Below are 18,645 nucleotides of genomic sequence, written 5' to 3' on the forward strand. Positions count from 1 at the left end.
ATTGTACCTCCTGTTGTATGCTCTATAAAAAGATAAAATGACAACACTGTACCAACTGAAAAATAGGTTAATGATGCAAAAGATACAGCTCGCTGAACCATAAATAATGACTTTGTGTTACTGAAACTACTGGCAACGTTGCAACAACTGTCAGAAATGCCAAGGATACGCAAACTCAACTGAATTCCTGCCCTTTAATGGCTTCATTCTTACATCTACAGAAGGTGTGAAAAAGAAGTGCATTTACAGGTCAAAATACACTGTGCTTTGAAGTCAGTCTCAAGAGGCTAGAACACAACATTCATTATTCAACAAGTCTGACTGAACCAACCATCAGTGCAGAAACCCCTTATCAAATAAGCAGATAAAAAAGAAAAAAAGACTTACATTTATATAGCGCCTGTCACGACGTCCTATAGAGTGCTTTACAGCCAATGAAGTACCTTTGAAGTGTAGTCACTGTTGTAACGTAGGAAACGTGGCAGCCAATTTATACACAGCAAGGTCCCACAAACAGCATTGAAGTGATGACCAGATCAACTGTTTTTGATGTTGGTTGAGGGATAAATATTGGCCAGGCCACTGGAGAAAATTCCTTTGCTCTTCTTCGAATAGCATCATGGGATCTTTGATGTTCAGCTGACCGGGCAGACAGGGCCTCAGTTTAACATCTCATCCTAAGGACGGCACCTCCAATAGTGGAGTACAACACTGGAGAGTCAACCTAGATTCTTGTGCTCGAGTGCCTGGAATGAGATTTGAACCCACAACCTTTTGACTCAGAGGCAAGAGTGCTACCCACTGAGCCACAGCTAACACCATTACTAAACACTAATGTAGGCTGGTGCTTCAGGTGGCTTCTTTTTCAATTGATAGTCATCAGAAACCAATTCAATTTTTACACACAAAAAAGCATTTCCCACCTCCAAGGTTTTTTTTATTCTGGATGCCTAAGGATTTGATACACCCATTCAACTTCGCCAGGCTTCTTTAATTAAAAACAAACTGCTGCACCAAATAGGAGAAGTTATGTCATGAAAAGATATTAACCTGAACACTAAGATATCTGATTCTGAGTATGTTCAACTATAAAACTGGACCATTTAATCATTGCTGCACCAAAGCTGTTAATGGATTAATTAGCATTGCAGTTATAGGTTAATAATATTTTGTAATAATCATACAATATTAGTATTTTTAAGCTATAAAAACATCCTTTAGAATAATTCTGTTCTCTTATTTCCCTCAATAAGACTGAATTATTTTCCTACTTCTCCTTTCACTTCAATCTGAAGAGTGTCCATTTCTCAGACTACACAGTGCTAACATCTACAGAATTCAACAATCTGCAGTTACATGTTGCTTTCTTCAGCAGTGATGCATTTTGGAACAAAAATACAACAAGTCAGAATTGCTTGGGCAGGGGAATGCAATTTCTGACAAATTTCTTGATACCTCTTTATTTTGATTAAACGAAACCAGTCTAATTACACAATTATTTAGATAGAAATATACAGCACAGGGGGCCATTCGGCCCATCGTGCCTGCTCTTTGAGAGAATCCCAATTAGTCCCACTCCCCTGCTCTTTCCCCATAGCCCTGCAAATTTTTCATTTTCAAGTATATATCCAAGATATATTATATAGTTTTTAAATTTCAAATTAAATCATTTTAACTATTCGGTCTGATCAGATAAATTCATCTCGTAATTTAAGGGAAATAGGGGAAAGAGAACACACATCCTTCAGCCAAATCTACTGACAGAATGAATTTGATAAAGAATCTGAAATGAGCAGAATCAAGAATAAATTTAACTCACAAATTCAGGTGCTAAGAGGTAGGGAAGGAAGGGACTGAAGTCAGAAGGAAAAGGGTTTTAGAATCAAACAAAATATATTTTAGAGTACTATTACTTACAAAAGTAATGGTGTGCAGAATCATCCAAAAGCTTTCAAAACCTGATCAACTGCAGAACCTACCTTTTAACAGGGAGAAAAAAAACCCAATTCTGTCCTAACTTAGTTTACCTAGGAAACTCAGATTTTTCCAATCAGATTACCCCTGCTCCCATATCTACTTAGTCTAATACCTAACTAGCTGGATCCACCAAATCCACAATCGAAGACAAGAGTTTGGAGAGGTTTTTGAAAAGAGGAGAGGAAACTGCGCAGAGGGTCCCAGAGAGCAGGAGCTTCTTGGCTGAACAAGCAGCCACAAAATTTGGAGCACAGGAAGAGCACAGTGTTAGAAGATGTTTGTAAGGATGTATGGCAGGAGGTGATCTCTTAAGGTACAGCACAGCAAGGTCATGGAGGGCGTTGGAAATGAAAATAAGGATTTTGAAGCTAACTTGCTACGGCACAGAGAGCCAGGGAAGCTTGGAGAGGATGAGGTTGTTGGGAGTGCGGGACTTTGTACAACATGGGCTGCAGCATTTTGAATAAGCTGAAGCTCGTGGAGAATTGAGGCCGGGTGGCCAGCTAGAGAACATTAGGGAGGTTGAGCCTTGAGGTGATGAAGGCAAGGACTAGAGTATGTGGCAGGGAGAGAGGAAGACATAGGGGCAGAGGTGGGCATGTTGCAGAGGTAGAAGAAAGTGGTCTTGGTAATGAAGCAAATATAGGAAAGGAAGGTGAGCTCAGTTGAAGATCGCAAATGAATTTAACGCACAATACTGTTGTAGGAATGGATTTATTTTTTAGGTCTGCATGAAATGTAGCTTGATAAAACTGTTAGTGTTCCCTGCTAACCTGGGTTAGATTGACCTCCTCCCACACCCCCTGCTCCCCCAACAACCCTTTCCATTTTTCCCCTGAATATTTGATGTTCCATTTTGTCCTCCTAATGTTAAGCACTTTGATGCATCTTCCTGCACGTGACGACCACCATAGAAATGCAAGTTGGCACTGTAGCTGCTATTAATACTTCCACAGCATTTTTTTTGCTACAAGCCCCAGTCTACCCGCTGGTCAACAATTCCTCCAAAAGATCATGTTTTCCCAGGAAGTTTTTGAGCCCGACAAGGAAAGTTGCAGCTTTGATCACCGGTTTGTTATCAGCCAGCACCAAATAGGAACATTGCAACTGGTTAGGGTACCCATTCTTGTTCACTGTCCAGCAACTCCAACTTGAATGGAGCATGCGCGCGCATGTACATGAGGGGGAGAGAAAGTGCGCACATGGACATCAGATAAGAATTTCAAGCTTGGCTGTGATGCTCCCCACACTCCCCGCCAAAGCTCATACAGGACTCGGGCAAGGTGCAATAAGGCAATTGGCACCAATGCCATCAGGAGACAATATTGGCAAAGAAAATGAGAGAGAAAAGACAAATGAACCTTCCCAAATCAGTCTCCCTTCCTCCAATAGATATGCACATTAACAGCACTGCAAAGCCACTGCCATCAACCCACAGCTATGATGTATGAAAACCTAACACTTACCTGAGGAAAGCACAAAGCCAAGTTTGTCAGACATGCACAAATCTCTCTCCTGTGAGACATGTCTGGAGATGCTGATGATACAAGGTAGAGGCAGAAATCAACTGATTTCATTATGGTAGGGTGGTGGTGAGGGCAGGGGGAGGTGAACAAAGACTAAAATGTTTACATTACAAATGGGGCCAAAATACTCCTTAATGACTCGGTTTGCTCCAGTCAATTTCAGTGTGACAACACTTCATTGTTGGTAATTTCTGCAATGTATTTATCTGGAGCTGCTCCTGACAGCTGAAGTGTTTATTCTCGTGTGTCTCGATTAGAGACAAATTTGAAAAAGAGCCACAAAAGTAGTGGCCTGGGATACAGCCTGGAGACAAAACAGCCTTTGCTCTGGCATATAATATGGGGAGTCATGAATTTGGGTATGGAAAGGAATGTTATTAGTGACCTCTTTAGTAGATCTCATCAGGGCTTATAAAAGCTTGAAGCCTGCTCTTCTACCACTGCTTTTTTTTAAAAAACGAGGCAGCAACTGAGCAGTTGTGCTTCAATCCTTGTACAGAGTCAACCACTTCAGGGCCTCAGATGCTCTTTCAACCACTTTACTTTGGATCAGTTTTTCTCCCTTTTAGAATCATAGAAGTTTACAGTAGAGGCCATTCAGTTCATCGTGTCTGTGCCAGCTCTGCTAGAGCAACCCAAAACTTCTCCTACTACCTTGGTACCCTTCCATAACCTTGTATCTTCTTCTACTTCAAATACGTATCCAATTTAATAGATACAATGATCTTTGGTTGAACTACTCAACTTACAGTTTTTAAGCCAACTGCATTTGGGAAATGGAAGAAGATTTGCAAATGTCAAAACATCACTGGCGATGTAACAGAATTATTCACCTTCCCTTTCACTCCACAAAAACTTTGTTCTGCAACTTTTGTGCTCAATAAGATTAAATTGTAGATAAAATGTTGGATTGTATAAGCTTTTATTTCTTTTCCATGTTTAGCACATGGTTCAATCAAGCATGATGCTATAAAAAGCAGTAATCTTTGACCAGAATCTACAAAAAGTATTCAACAGTAAAAGATTTGACTCTTCTGATTTTTTCTCGACACTGGTTACCTTATGATTTGCAGGTAGAACAGAATGCACTGATCTACGAGAGTTTAGTGCTAAACAGCATCTCCTATTTATAAACGCAAGTTCTTTCTTTCAAGCTCGGCATGAGGATAGTTAGTTTGCAAGTAGCTTTCACAACGTACAAACTGGGGGTAGGAGGAGGAAAACAAAGAAAATAAATGAAAAATTCCTAGCATATGGTTCAAAATAAATGAGAGGGAGAATCCATTTCCTGTTATGTCATAACCACAAGTGCCGTGGTCACATCATTTATATAAAAGAATGTTATTTTAAAGTGGATCAAAATTTTTCATTATCTGGGTTGTCTACCAAGATGTACACTGCATAGCTTACATACCTGGAAATGATGAGATGTCATATTCTGAAATATACAACATCAGTCACTGTGATTAATACTCTCATTAATCTGGTTTCCATAACCTCAGAGCCACATATGTGGAAATGAGATACGACAATGCTAGAGATTAGCAAAGACTTTACCACAGGATTAGGTTAGTGGAGTGACTGCTGTCTGATTGCAGCATGCTTGTGTTTTCTTCGACATCTTTGCAAACAAGCACATAAAATACCTGGCAGGGGCCTAGATTTATTGGCGAGTTTGATGTCAGTGAATTTTCTCAAATCCTACTCGTTATTTATGGTCAAGAGACGTTGAATGGGTGTTCTTAGCAGTTTATAGATCAGTCAATGCACAAATACTGAGGAGAAAGCTTTCAAAATTTTAGACATACATTACACAAACTTAATGTTAGAGTATGGAATTTCCTTTGGACTCTGATGATTGTTGAGTAAATACGCTTTCATTCTGGCAACTATTAGGCTGAGCAGTGATTGAAGCAAACAGCAGATATTTGCAAAAGTGCTGTACTATTTACAATTGGCTAGGGGAGGTAATATTTTAAAATTTTATTTAAATGGTGCAAATCTGCCACTGTAGGGGTGAAAAGCAATTTCAGATCAAGTTAGTGGACGTTTTAAAAAAATTTGCTTCATGTCTACTTCATTCTGTTCAATAATACACAATGGAGCAAATCAAAATGAAGATTTATTGGTATGAGACAACTATGCATGTGATCTTTAAATATCTGTACTTGACTTTTTTTACACTAAAGAAAGCGATGAGTTTCTAAAAATAAAAATTGTCAAATGTCTATTTCATAAGAGAAGAGAACTGGCCAATGGGTTTGGGATACATTTGAATGCAAAGGATTAAATGATGGGAGAAATAAAGTGCCAAATCAAACTGGATAGATATTTTCAATTAGAAAAGGTTAGAGGGAAAGAAAAGAGGAAGAGCAAAAAAATACAATTTTCTGAGTAAGCAAGATTTATTGCTTTGGTACATTACCCTCACAGTCTAACATTCCCTCCTGTGCAATGGGGCAAGTACGGATCGAGAAATGCTTTTAAAATCACATACATGAATGATATACAGCACTTATTTTTCTAACATACTTAAAATGGTGCCATTTGGTTAATTGACAGGGTCTGTGCGGTGGATTTTTATAAATTAAAAAAAACGCGTGAATCAGATAAAATTCTGAAAAACCATGGCATTGTAACTGGGCTTCTCAGCAGTGTCACATGCAGCACATGTACAAGCCAAGGACACAGCATAAGGTCAAAATGAGGCACATCTTATAAATCAAAAAAATCAATTCATTATGTTCACCTTAGCTTAAGCTTAATCAATAACCGTACAATTTCAACAAAGGGGACGGGCAGTGCTGTGTCCCCAGGCATTTTTCAATCAAATCCTTTTTCCCAATTCACTGATTAGTCATGCAGTAGTGGATATGCTGAGCTGCTGGCACTTAGCATAATTAAAATGATTTATGATGTTTATGTTTTTAGTAATCATAACAGTTCTGATTAAACAAATTTCTCCATGCAGCCAGAAGAAACTGTTCAAACTGATACTCGAGCATATCTCTCCAAATCATACCTAGGCTACGGTTTATAATTTACAAGCAAATAAAATAAGGAGAAAATAAGTTATTAGCGCAAAGCTGACAAAAAAGTGTTGGCCATATTTAACAAAATTAAAGCAAAGCACTAGAGATAGATTATTCATCCATCTGAATGTCAGTTTGTTACTGAACAAGTAGAATACAATGATTCGTATAATGCCAGTCAGCTGCTTTTTATCAACGTTATCAGAATTCATCTGAAAGCCACAGTTTAGACATCATGTCCCAAATCTTCCGCAATACTGATACATCTGGGACAGCTCAACTTACAAGAAGGGATAGCTTCTGTAAAGCCATACAATGCAGCACGGTCATCAAAATGCAATTTTTTTTTTTGAAAAGACGTGCGCGCGCACACACACACACACACACCTTTAGAATCCTTCTACTAGACCAGGGCTCTCAGTTCAGATTCCTCAACTCTATAATCTATCATGGGAAGAATCACTAATTAAATTAATGGGGGAAAACTGCCATACTAACTATCCAATTTCACCTTCCCTTCTCTTCCCAAAAAAGGCGACACTTTCTTTTACCGAGTATTTTAACATATCACAATACGGTGCGGTCCAGCTTAACTGTAACTCAACATGAAGCACTAAAGTAATTGGTTTTACATCAGAATTACCTGAAACTATTCAACATCTTAGTAATAAAAAGTTTCAAAAAAATATTCAAACTTTCTGCAGGTTGACAAGCTTGTGAAAGGTGATAGCAACAATTTTTTTTTCTTTTTACAAAAAAACCAACATTTTCCTTTTACTAACAGATAAGAACAAAATAAATCCAGTGGAAACTATGTGGGAAATTTGTTAATATTTTCAGCATCTACCCGCTGACAGCATTTTGGCGAATGGAGAAGCATGAAGTATCTGACACTTCACTTCTAAAAGGAGGGCAAATAAGTCAAGATACCACCCAGGTCTCCACCCTGCCACTGAGTCAACATTCTAGGTTGAAGACCTAGTGGCTAATTATACTCACCCTGTCCAGCAGAAACAAGGCAGTACAGGAGTTAAAATCACTGTGGTGAACTTACTGCCCTGATCTTGATCCGCTGCCATATTTACTGGGTAGCCCAGGTGCCCGCCTGAATCAGGCAATTATCAGGACATAGTTAAGAGCCCGGTGCAATGTCAAGGGACAACTGGGTGCAGCGCATGCTCCCTGCCCAGTTGTACCAGGCAGTGAAGAGGAAGAGGCCCCAAAATGGCAAGTAAAAATGTACTTTTGTGGGGCCAAGAGGAACATGAGCGCTCCTCGGGCTCCACAAGAATAATGTGAGCCGTTGCCCCCGCTCCCGGACCTACCTTCTGGCTGGCCTCCAGGATTCCTGACGTTGCACAAGTCCAGAGCCGGTGAGTTGCAGTGGGATGCCCATTCGGGTGTGCAGCTCGCTGGCAACATGGTAATGAGGCCCAGCCCTCAAAATGAAACGGATACCCTGCCTGCAGGAGCACATGCTCTGCCAGCCGGTCACCCGAGAGTTAAAATCTACCCTCCAGTCACACCTACACTCAGGAAAAGACAGGGCGGGGAGAAGAAATCAACCATCATTCCCACTCCTGCACGTTATCTCCTGGCTTCTGTTGGAATGTGTGCTCGCGCAGTGTTAGGAGTGAGAGAAAGGAGAAAGGGAAAGGGCCTAACTGCAGTACTCATACCCTCCATAATTGAATAGAATGTTAATTCTTTATTGGCACAGACATAAAAGAAAGACTAAGAATGATTTTCCAGAGGGCAGTGAGCATCGATGGAACAGTACACCATTAACAGTCGGTGATGTGGGGTAGGGAGAAGAGATGGGAGAGGGAAAATTAGAATTATGCATCAGTTGAAATTAAAGCATGCACTTTGAAGGGTATTTTTTTGCCTTTTTTTGGCTTGATTTTAGACCACACAGTCGCACAAGTATCAAAAGCAGAAGAATGTAAGCAAAAGGGGAAAGGTCAAATAAAGTTGTTGAAAAGCAGTCTGAGTAAACAGTGTGGACAGATGGTTTTAAAATGTGAAAGAAGGCAAAGGCAAAAACAAAAAACATCCAGAAACAATATGGATATCCACAGACAGATCAACCAGCAAAAAAAGTTAAATAATACTACCTTGCAAATTACCACTAACTTTTTCCTCCTTCATTAAAGTAGTTTTGTAAATAACAATTTCATAAATTTCAAACCATTAAAAAAAGGTTCTTTTGGGCATTTTGCATTAATCTGGTTTACCCGAGCCCAAATTAAAAATGGACTTGTCAAAAAAGCAATATACTGACTTGTGAAGAGAACAATAAATGAGACATTTTTCAAAAATGCAAGTGCTCTCCAAATAAAGTTAGATTCACCACTGAAGGAAAACGTTCTTTGAAATGTTAATTCTGTTACTATGTTAGCCATATTTGGACTTTCTAGATTTCGTTCCCCTCCTCCCCCCCAGTTTCAATATTTATTTTTTAGCAATTTCCTATATTCAGGGTTTCTTCAGTCTTTTTTTTGTTTAAAATGTCAAAATTGGATTAAGAAAAGCTTCACTCACACGTGATTGTTGCAATTATTTTATAGCGTTTTAATGACTGGAAGCATCTGACATACAATTCATCCAGAAAATGACATGAGAATTTTCTTTAAAAATCATCCTTACGGACATTTCATTTTTTTTCCCAAGAATTTTTGATATTTTATTTATATCAAAGTAAAACATTGGGGTTCTATTGGTTAATGCCAAAAACTGAGGGCCCTCTAGGGACTTTTCATAAGTCAACCAGGTGATGTAAAAAAAATTAAAAGCTAACTTTTTCCTACACAATTACTTTGAAGCAAAGCAGCTGGGAGCTTCCTTTCACTTTTTAAAAATGAACTTGTTGAGAAAACAATCACCTTGACCTTTTTTCAGTGCTAATGAAAACCACAGATTTCTGGGACAACGTCCAGTGGTATGCACTGCAAGGTAGATAGAGGAGGGGGCTACACTACCTTGGCCATGTTACATCAGCCACTTCACTACACTAATGAGACTTGCTGTTTACCACCAACAGTTTGCCATCAAATACAGTACTTTAATTTTCAAAGTAAACATCAGTACTGAAGTTAATATATTAACCGCCAGAACACTGTGTACAGGTCAAATTCTAGAGAGGCAGATAGGTTTTCTTTAAACCAATGAAGCTGTTGTGATAATTCCACGAAGCTCCCTTCCTCGCAGGCAGAAGATATAAAAGGTATGTTTAAGAAAAGAGCAAGCTGATTTCAAAACAATGGAATCTTGTCCTGCAAGTCTCAATTGGTTCATTTTCTAATCTTATGGAAAGGCACTGTTTAACCAAGGGAATCTGGAGACAATCAAAGGGTACTCAGCAAAAGATATTGCTTTATGGATTAGTGAAGTAGGAAATATCATATAAAAGGGAGACTGCACCACTGTATAAGTTACATATTTCCCAGTTTGTAAGCCAGTAATAAAAACTATTAAAAGGTACAAAAAGTATTGCAATGCAAGAAGGGGAGAGGTAGAGAAAACACCTTCCACGAAAACCACAAAAAGCCTCTAGACATTGTTCTGTGGTCAGAGAATGCATATTCCTCATTTATACCAAAGACAGCATCATGCAATAGTTGGAAATAGCGACAGCATTAGTTTCAGGGTGCATTTCACTTCCTTCTCACAGAAAGGGTTCCTGTAACAGTGTGGGTCGCCCCATTTTTTCCCAAGGGAAGGGGAAAAAAAAGGGGAGGGGCAAAAATGCTTTGCATATGAAGCTTTCGGCAGGGAGAACAGACCCCATGAGTAGATGAAGCCAGCAGATGATTTTCTTCCAGTTCTGATGGAAGGTCATCGACCTGAAACGTTAACCCTCTTTCTCGCTCCACAGGTGCTGCTTGAACTGCTGAGTGTTTCCAGCATTTTCTGTTTTTGATGAAAATGATTTTGTAAAGTTCCCAGCATCAGATAAGAGGATAATCAGATTCATTAAAATTTACTCGTTAAATGCCAAAACTTTGTGTGCATACCCAAATTGGTAAGAATATCTTTGAATATTTACACTCAGTGAACTAAATTTTTTTTAAAAAATGTAGTGCGTCTTCTTTGGAAAAGTGGAGCTGCCGATCACACGCAACAAAAAACCTTTCCTCAAGATAAACTAGTGACAGCTGGCCCAGTGACACCATCTGCTGGCATATCAACACGCTGAACTAGAGTGCTAGAACACAGGTTTACACCCACAATTTCCCACACCACGAGTTAGTAATCTCAGTTGGGCTGTCTGGGGGAAGGTGTCAAGTGGAGGTGAGGCACTTCCCCACAAAGAATAATTCAAGGGCCAAAATTAACCTGGCACACTCAACAATTAATTCGAGAGCAGCATCAAGAGAGGACAACAGCAGCAGCTGGTCAACTACCCAGTTCTTGCTTAGGGAATTGATATTCGTAGAAGTGGTTATCAATTTATCACTTTTTACTTAATTGAGTGTGATGTTCCGACTCTTTTGTTAACAAAGCACTACAATTCTTTGGAAAATTGCTTCTTCGCTGCTGACAAGAGTGAGAGAGAAAATTACATTTTGGAGGCACCGGAAGGTCAAATACCAAAATCCCACCTTAAAATACAGTGCCTCCAGGCTAATTGGATACAGATTGTGTGCCAGTCAATGCTGTTATGTTAACATGAGCAATTGGGAACTCAACACACAAGATAGTCAATCATAATCTATATGTTCCTTATAATACCCAGAAACTGCTCTTAACATCTCTCCCCAAGTAAAAATTTTAATTCTTATCATTTTAGTTATAGTAGAAGTAAACACTGTTAAGTCTCTTGTCCTCCACACAAAATAAACCAAAAAAAGAAAATTGCATGAAAACATATAATAGGAACAAGATTGTGATGGAATTAATAAAATAATCAAAACGAACAGAGTACATATCACTCTCAGAAAAGGAGTCACTGCACAGTAAAATACTGAATGGTATACAGCAATAAGGTGAGTTCTTGATCTTGGCTATGCTAGCACAAGGAAAGACAAAATGGATCCCAGGCATTTCTGATCCCAGGGTAGAGATGACATCAGTAGAGGGGAAATTTTAAAAAAGCAGTAGCAGTCATACAGCTGTCTTCACCCAATTCCTATCAGCCAGGTACAGAATAGTATTGGAGTAGACCTGAGAATCTCCACTCTGTAATCTCAGTCGGTGTAGGTTCGTGGCACAGGAGACTCCAGGACAAATAAAGGGAAGAATTTTTAAAAATATTTACACTAGAAATGTAAATACTAGGGATATTTAGGGCCATTATCAAGCTTTATGGTCAGTATGAGGCAGTTATTATTGAGGCAAATTGGATATTGGATGCATCAGAGGGCATTGGACTACAAGTCAGAAGAGTTTCTGCAGTGTGCTGTCAGTTCTGGTCACCCAACCTCAAAAAGAATGAAAGTGTATTATGAAGAGTTCAGAGAAGAGTGACCTGGATAACTCCAGGCCTTAGGATTCTAAGTTATGAAAAAAGGCTCAAGCAGTTCAATTTATTTTCAGTGGAGGAAGAGACATACAGGTTGAAAGAAGGAAGGAAAAAGGATGGAAAGAAGGAAAAAATGAAGGAAAGAAGGAAGAATTTCCATTTATAATACCTTTCATGTCCTCAGGATGTCTCAAAGTGGTTCACAGCCAATCAGTTACTCTTGAAGTGCAGTTCACTGTTACGTGGGCAATGCAGCTGCCAATTTGTGCACAGCAAGTCCCATGCAAACAGTAATGAGATAATCTGTTCTGATGGTTTTGGTTGAAGGATAAATGTTGGTCAGGACAACAAATGTGATAGAGGTAAATGGACTATTTAACTTAAAAGGAAGACAGGGCTAGAGGAAACAAGTACAAAATTCATACACCTCAAGCAAGGTTACAGATCACAAAAAAACTCCTCCTCTCTCCTCCCCCCCCTCAAACTTCAGGAAAGTGAACCTGTAGAATAGACCCCCCCCCCTAAGAAGATAGTTGATTTGAGGTCAATTGGCATCTTCACAAAGGAACTGGATCAATATCTGTTGCAAAGCAGGAGTAAGGGATATAGAGACATTAACAGCACTGCTTGATTTTTGTTCTTCCAGAGAGATAAAGGAAGTAACTTAGTGTCCCTAAAGTAGAGGATCAATAGGAGAGAAGACAATAATCATACATGGGATCTGGATGGAACGGGTTTAATGGGCCGAATTACTCTCTCACTCTGGATTTTCTTACATACCCAGGAATATTCCTTTTGTAAGGTTAGTTTCTTATGTGTGTACATTTTTGCCACCACAACATAACCTGCCAATTCATTGAAGTATATCCAATGTATTTTTAAAAATCTATTTTTTAAAGCAGTCCTAAAATATTCTATTGTCAGGTATATCATTGTTAAAAATGATCTCATAACTAAGCTTTTGCTATAGCACAAAACTGACCTTTTTTCAATCCAAGTGAATGTAAAAAGAATCAGGTGCACTTAGTAAAAGTACCATAAATTAAGCAAGAACCTTTTCTGCACATGTTATGTTTGATTGTTGCACTGATCAGAAGTGGCTCGTGGGAGGACTGGAGCTCTGAAGAATTCTTTTGTCGCCTGAAGCAAAGAAATGAGAGATAAAATTCACTCTCCCTGCCTTTCTCCAACCCATTATAAGGGGCCCATGGGACGCTCAAACTTTAGTGCGTTCTTCAATTACAATGCATAATTACTGCGGAGTCAGAAATTGTTAAGTATACACCAAGTGTAGAATACTAATGTACCACTCCCAATTATAATAATTTTATTTAAGCAGATGTGTATATAGTGACACATCCTAATCAAAGCATTACAATTCAGCAAATAATGCATCACTATACAGGAAGGAGCAAGTGCTTTCTCCTTTCCCCCTCCCCCCTCCAAATATTCAGGTTTTTCCACTTCTATTAGAGGGTGTTTTGGTTATTTAATTGATTAATAAATATATATAAAAACAAAATGCAACTCTCAATAGTGAAGCCGAGTTTCTCCTTCCAGGGCTATACATATTCACAATGGGCCAGCTTGGATTGGGATTCTGCAATTCAGCATGTGTTGAAACTCATCTCTGCTTTGAATCAGTTAATGAGGAATATTAAATTACCTGTGTGAAACATACAGTGTCTGCTCCCTTGGGGCAGAAAGTAAACAGAGACTCACCACGCAAGGCTAATGGATAATCCAGTATCTGCAGATGCAACTTTTTAAACCAAATAAAGACTAGAATAAAAGATTCTTGTTTAAACCAAAAACAGATACCTCACTCATGGCTTAGTGGATAAAAGCACTACATGACGTGACACGGAGACGTACAGACCATGAAGATGTGTTCTGCAGAGTTGCTATTTGGGCTTATTTAGTATATTGCTACCAACATGTCATCTGAAAACCACACTTGGCCCAATGTGCTTAAATGTTGCACTACAAGCTTCTTTTATGATAGTCTTCATTCATCTCACATTGCTCCACCCCCCACCACCGCCGGTTTTACAGTCAGGTTTTCTGCCCTAATCTCAATCCAGTGACCCCTGCTGGAAAGTGTGCGCCTGTAGCTATCACATGATGGCAGGATACCCTCCATGGGTTAATAGATTGGTGACACTGTCAGAGCTCACACAAAGAATGGTCACTTGGGCCTAATATTGGAAGCTTCCAATGCCATGGAACCAGGTGGGAGATATGGATGGGTACACAAAAAGTTCCTTTCAGGACAGTGTGTTGGCAATCCAGTTTTTGCAATACCAACATACCTTGCTGTGGGATGATACAATGCAGCTTTGTTTCAGCAAACTACCACGAGTTCCAAATTTCAATAAGATGGCTGATTATCAGAAAAGATTCAGAACAGAATAAATCAATGCAGGCCTGTCTTGTGTCCATGGTGCTGATTATTATAGAACAGTATTTCCATATAATTGGTGACGGTCAGTGAGTGATGCAACACACCAGATGTTGGAAGAGAAACAAGTAACCCACAACAGGGAATTACTTTTTTGAAATATATAAATGGAGCAAACTACACAATTTGAATTAGGCATAAACTTTTAACTATAGTACATTAACAGCATTGGAGATGTTTAATGGTTAAATTATATTAGCAAAGTCCTTCCTGAAGCAGATTACAATGCAGGCTTCTCATCTCCCCCCCCCCCGCTTACTGAAGAAACTGCCTTTATATTGGTGTTTGAATTTCGATTCAGGAAGTCGGTGAGTCCGTAACACTTAATGTTGTTAAATCTGTTTTCCGTAGACTAGAGGCAGACTTGTAGACGCAGGTAAAACTACAAGTCCGCTGCCAGTCTACAGAAACAGGATTTATACAGAATTAAACATGGGGATCTGGCTCCTGGATTCCAAATTAAAAGATGAATATAAAATCAGGTTATATTACAGGGCAATTTCTACAACAGGACAGAACTTTATAAAATTACTTGTGTTCAGTGCTGTTGTCTCTGCCAGTACTAGTTTGGGTAAGGTGGGAGCACTTCAACCACTCAAATCTTTAAGCAACTATATTTTTTTGTCTCTGACAGTATTAATATGTTCACTGATGTGGAGCTGCCATCAGAGGCATAACTGAAAACCATTTACTTTCGTGATGCAAGCTGCCTTCGACATCAGCAAGATGGCTCTGTTCACATTGCGTTTGCCACCTACTTTGGGAGTGCTGTTAGCAAAAAACTGCAAATATAAATGGACTAGAAGTACTTTCTAAAGGTCTTTGCCCTCGAGGATATCCAAATTCTCCCCAAATATGGAAGGACGGAGGACAGGAAAAAAAGACATTTCAACGCCAGATGTAGAAATTATTTTTGAAGTATTGAGGACTGAATACCAGCCGAAGTCTTCAGAACTTTCACAGCTGAAACAGGCACCTGCCAGTAAAGGATTTCCTTCTGTCTGCACTTTTCAGCAGGATGAAGGAAGAGGCGACATGCTGTGCAGTATTAGTACAACAGCAGCCAGCCAGAAAGATGAGTCGTAAGCATTGTGCCAATAATTCTACACAATTTTGTAATTTAATAAAAAAATTCCCAAAAAAAACTTTGAAACAAAAAGATGTTTCTAAAAATTTCTAAATTACATTAGCAGATCACGCGGTGTATTTTCAGTCACGAACCATACTTTAAAACATTTGCACTCAATACAGCACCCACCACTTAAAACGTCTATGTTTAAAACAGGCAGTCACTTTTTTTAATATTCATTCATGGGACGTGGGCGTCGCTGGTGAGGCCAGCATTTTTTGCCCATCCCTAATTGCCCTTAAGGTGGTGGTAAGCCACCTTCTTGAACCGCTGCAGTCCGTGTGGTGAAGGTTCTCCCACAGTGCTGTTAAGAAGGGAGTTCCAGGATTTTGACCCAGCGATGATGAAGGAACAGCGATATATTTCCAAGTCAGGATGGTGTGACTGCCAACTGCCAAAAAGCGAAAACCATTTACATTAACGTCATTTTCAAAGTTGCCGATTATAATGTTTTAAGTGCTCCGTTTATTTCGTCCAGAAACAGCTGTGTTCACTCACCCAATCGCACCTCGTTTACCGAAAGCAAGTAACTAGCATCTAAGGTGCATTGAAGCAAGTGGGGTTATGTTTCTCTGATGAAGATTGGGGATCCCTCATTGTCTCCTCTTTAAATGTGGTTACCTGAATAATCTAATGCACTGTTCCGTATTCATACCACATCACACCACTTCATGTGATTCTTGTATTTGGTATAAACTCAAATATATTAAACATTGTTTAATATCTTAACAGTTTGTTGCATCGGATGAAGATGATTCTTGCCACAAGATGCAACAAGAAAGTTTAAAAATTAGTGGCAAAACATTACCTGTTACATTTATTGATTCGTCAGGGATAATCATGTCTACAGTGTTGCACTGCCAAAATGATTAACCACTCAAGAATTTCAGCCACGAATGTAATGCCACAGGGTTGTAGCTGTAGAATAACTGTGGTTTTTCTCTTCTGTGATTGTGAAGCAAAGTGCTGTGTGCTGGATACCTCTAGTACTGGGACTGTCAAAGATGGTTTATTACACTGGTGAGATTAGCTGTGGCTCAGTTGGTAGCTTACTCACCTCTGAGTCAGAAGGTTGTGGGTTCAAATCCCACTCCCAGGGGCTTAAGCAAAAAAATCTAGGCTTACACTCCAGTGCAGTACTGAGGGAGTACTGCACTGCTGGAGGTGCCATCTTTCGGATGAGGCATTAAACTCAGGTATATGTAAAAGATCCCACAGCACTACTTCGAAGAGCAGGGGAGTCCTCCCCGGTGTCCTGGCCAACATTTATCCCTCAACCAACACATAAAAACAAATTATCTTGTCATTATCGCATTGCATGGGACCTTGGCAGCTGCATTTCCTACATTACAACAATGACTACACTTCAAAAGTACTTCATTGGCTGTAAAGCGCTTTCGGACGTCATGAGATTGTAAAAGCCAATAGATTAATGCAAGTTCTTTCTTTCTTGAACAGTCAAGGTGGAAGCCTGGGATAGCAGCAGAAGAGTAGTAAGGCAGAGGACTAGTGATGGGTTGGGGAAGGGAGAAATGAAAGATTGCGTGTCCGAGTGACAGGGAGGGTAGGAGAGAAGGACCGAGAGGGGAAAAAGAGCAGATGGAAGGAATGGGCTTGAATCCAGAGCAGCAGCAAAAATGTGCACACGGACAGACTCAATGGGAATTCGGGTCACATGGGCATGGCAGAGATTGGGTGAGACACGTTCCAGTCATAAACTGAGAACAGAGAGGAGATAATATCCTGGGGTGAGAGGCTTGTTCTATGAGGAGAGATTGAGTAGAATGGGCCTATACTCTCTGGAGTTTGGAAGAATGAGAGGTGATCTCATTGAAACATATAAAATTCTGAGAGGGCTTGACAGGGTAGACGCTGAGAGGTTGTTTCCCCTGGCAGGAGAGTCGAGAACTAGGGGTCGTAGTCTGAGGATAAGGGGTCGGCCATTTAGGACGGAGATGAGGAGGAATATCTTCACTCAGAGGGTTGTGAATCTTTGGAATTCTCTACCCCAGAGGGCGCTGGATGCTGAGTCATTAAGTATACTCAAGACTGAGATCGATAGATTTTTAGACTCTCGAGGAATTAAGTGATGTGAGAATCGGGCGGGAAAGTGGAGTTGAGGTCGAAGATCAGCCATGATCTTATTGAATGGCGGAGCAGGCTCGAGGGACCGTATAACCTAGTCCTGCTCCTATTTCTTATATTCTTATAGTACGAAAGAGCAAAGTTCTTGTGTAGGGTCTCCCTCTTCAAAGCACAGCAAAGATCAGGACCTCATGGATGATGGGCACAAACCAGTTTACCATGTTGCTGGAAGCAAAATGGACTGGATTACTTAATGAAATGTTTACAAAAAGAAACTAAGCCATCATAAGGACAGAAATACCAATTTCCAATCACACAGGGGCTGGTCACTTCCCAGCTTGCAAAAGCATCATTGTACATATCCCTCCACCCTTTATCCATTTTCTTGATGCAGTTCTTCATCATCCCACTGACCATCCCCCAGTTGATAACAGTTTTTTTTTAGGATTAAAGTTCAAGTGAAAATAAAGGCAAATTCAAAAATGCGCCTAGTCAAAAGGCAGGAAGGCAGGCCTTCAGCAATAAAGGACCCATTGCACTTCTTCGAAGAAGAGCAGGGGAGTTCTCCCCGGTGTCCTGGCCAACACATAAAAACAGATTATCTGGTCATTATCACATTGCCGTTTGTGGGACCTTGGCTGCTGCGTTTCCCACATTACAACAGCGACTACACTTCAAAAGTACTTCACTAGCTGTAAAGCGCTTTGGGATATCCTGAGGTCATGAAAGGCGCTATATAAATTCAAGTCTTTCTTTTTTCTTATAAAATGATTGAGAAAAAAAAGGAGTACACTGATGAGTGTGTCTATAAAATGGGTGTGAACTTTAACACAGAGTGTGTTTGAATGTGCAGCATGTGGATTGCTGCCAATTAGACTAAAAACAGGAATATAGTGTTCTGCATATACGCTTGTAGAGTACTATCACAGCGCTGCCCTATTATACATGCCATTGTGTATAGCATGCAAATC

At 39.8% G+C, this 18,645-nt stretch overlaps 1 protein-coding gene and 1 long non-coding RNA gene across 2 annotated transcripts in view; one reads left to right on the forward strand and one right to left on the reverse strand.

Annotated features, from left to right (window-relative positions):
* Positions 1 to 18,645, reverse strand: part of LOC137317575 (exostosin-1) — a 171,222-nt gene that overhangs the window by 100,038 nt on the left and 52,539 nt on the right. The window lies entirely within an intron of this gene.
* Positions 9,695 to 15,552, forward strand: LOC137317591 (uncharacterized). The gene is made up of 3 exons (XR_010961717.1): positions 9,695 to 9,761; positions 12,646 to 12,801; positions 15,095 to 15,552. It is a non-coding gene; the product is annotated as an uncharacterized lncRNA (long non-coding RNA).

The sequence above is a fragment of the Heptranchias perlo genome, chromosome 3 (genome assembly GCF_035084215.1).
Source record: "Heptranchias perlo isolate sHepPer1 chromosome 3, sHepPer1.hap1, whole genome shotgun sequence".
Classification (NCBI taxonomy): domain Eukaryota; kingdom Metazoa; phylum Chordata; class Chondrichthyes; order Hexanchiformes; family Hexanchidae; genus Heptranchias; species Heptranchias perlo.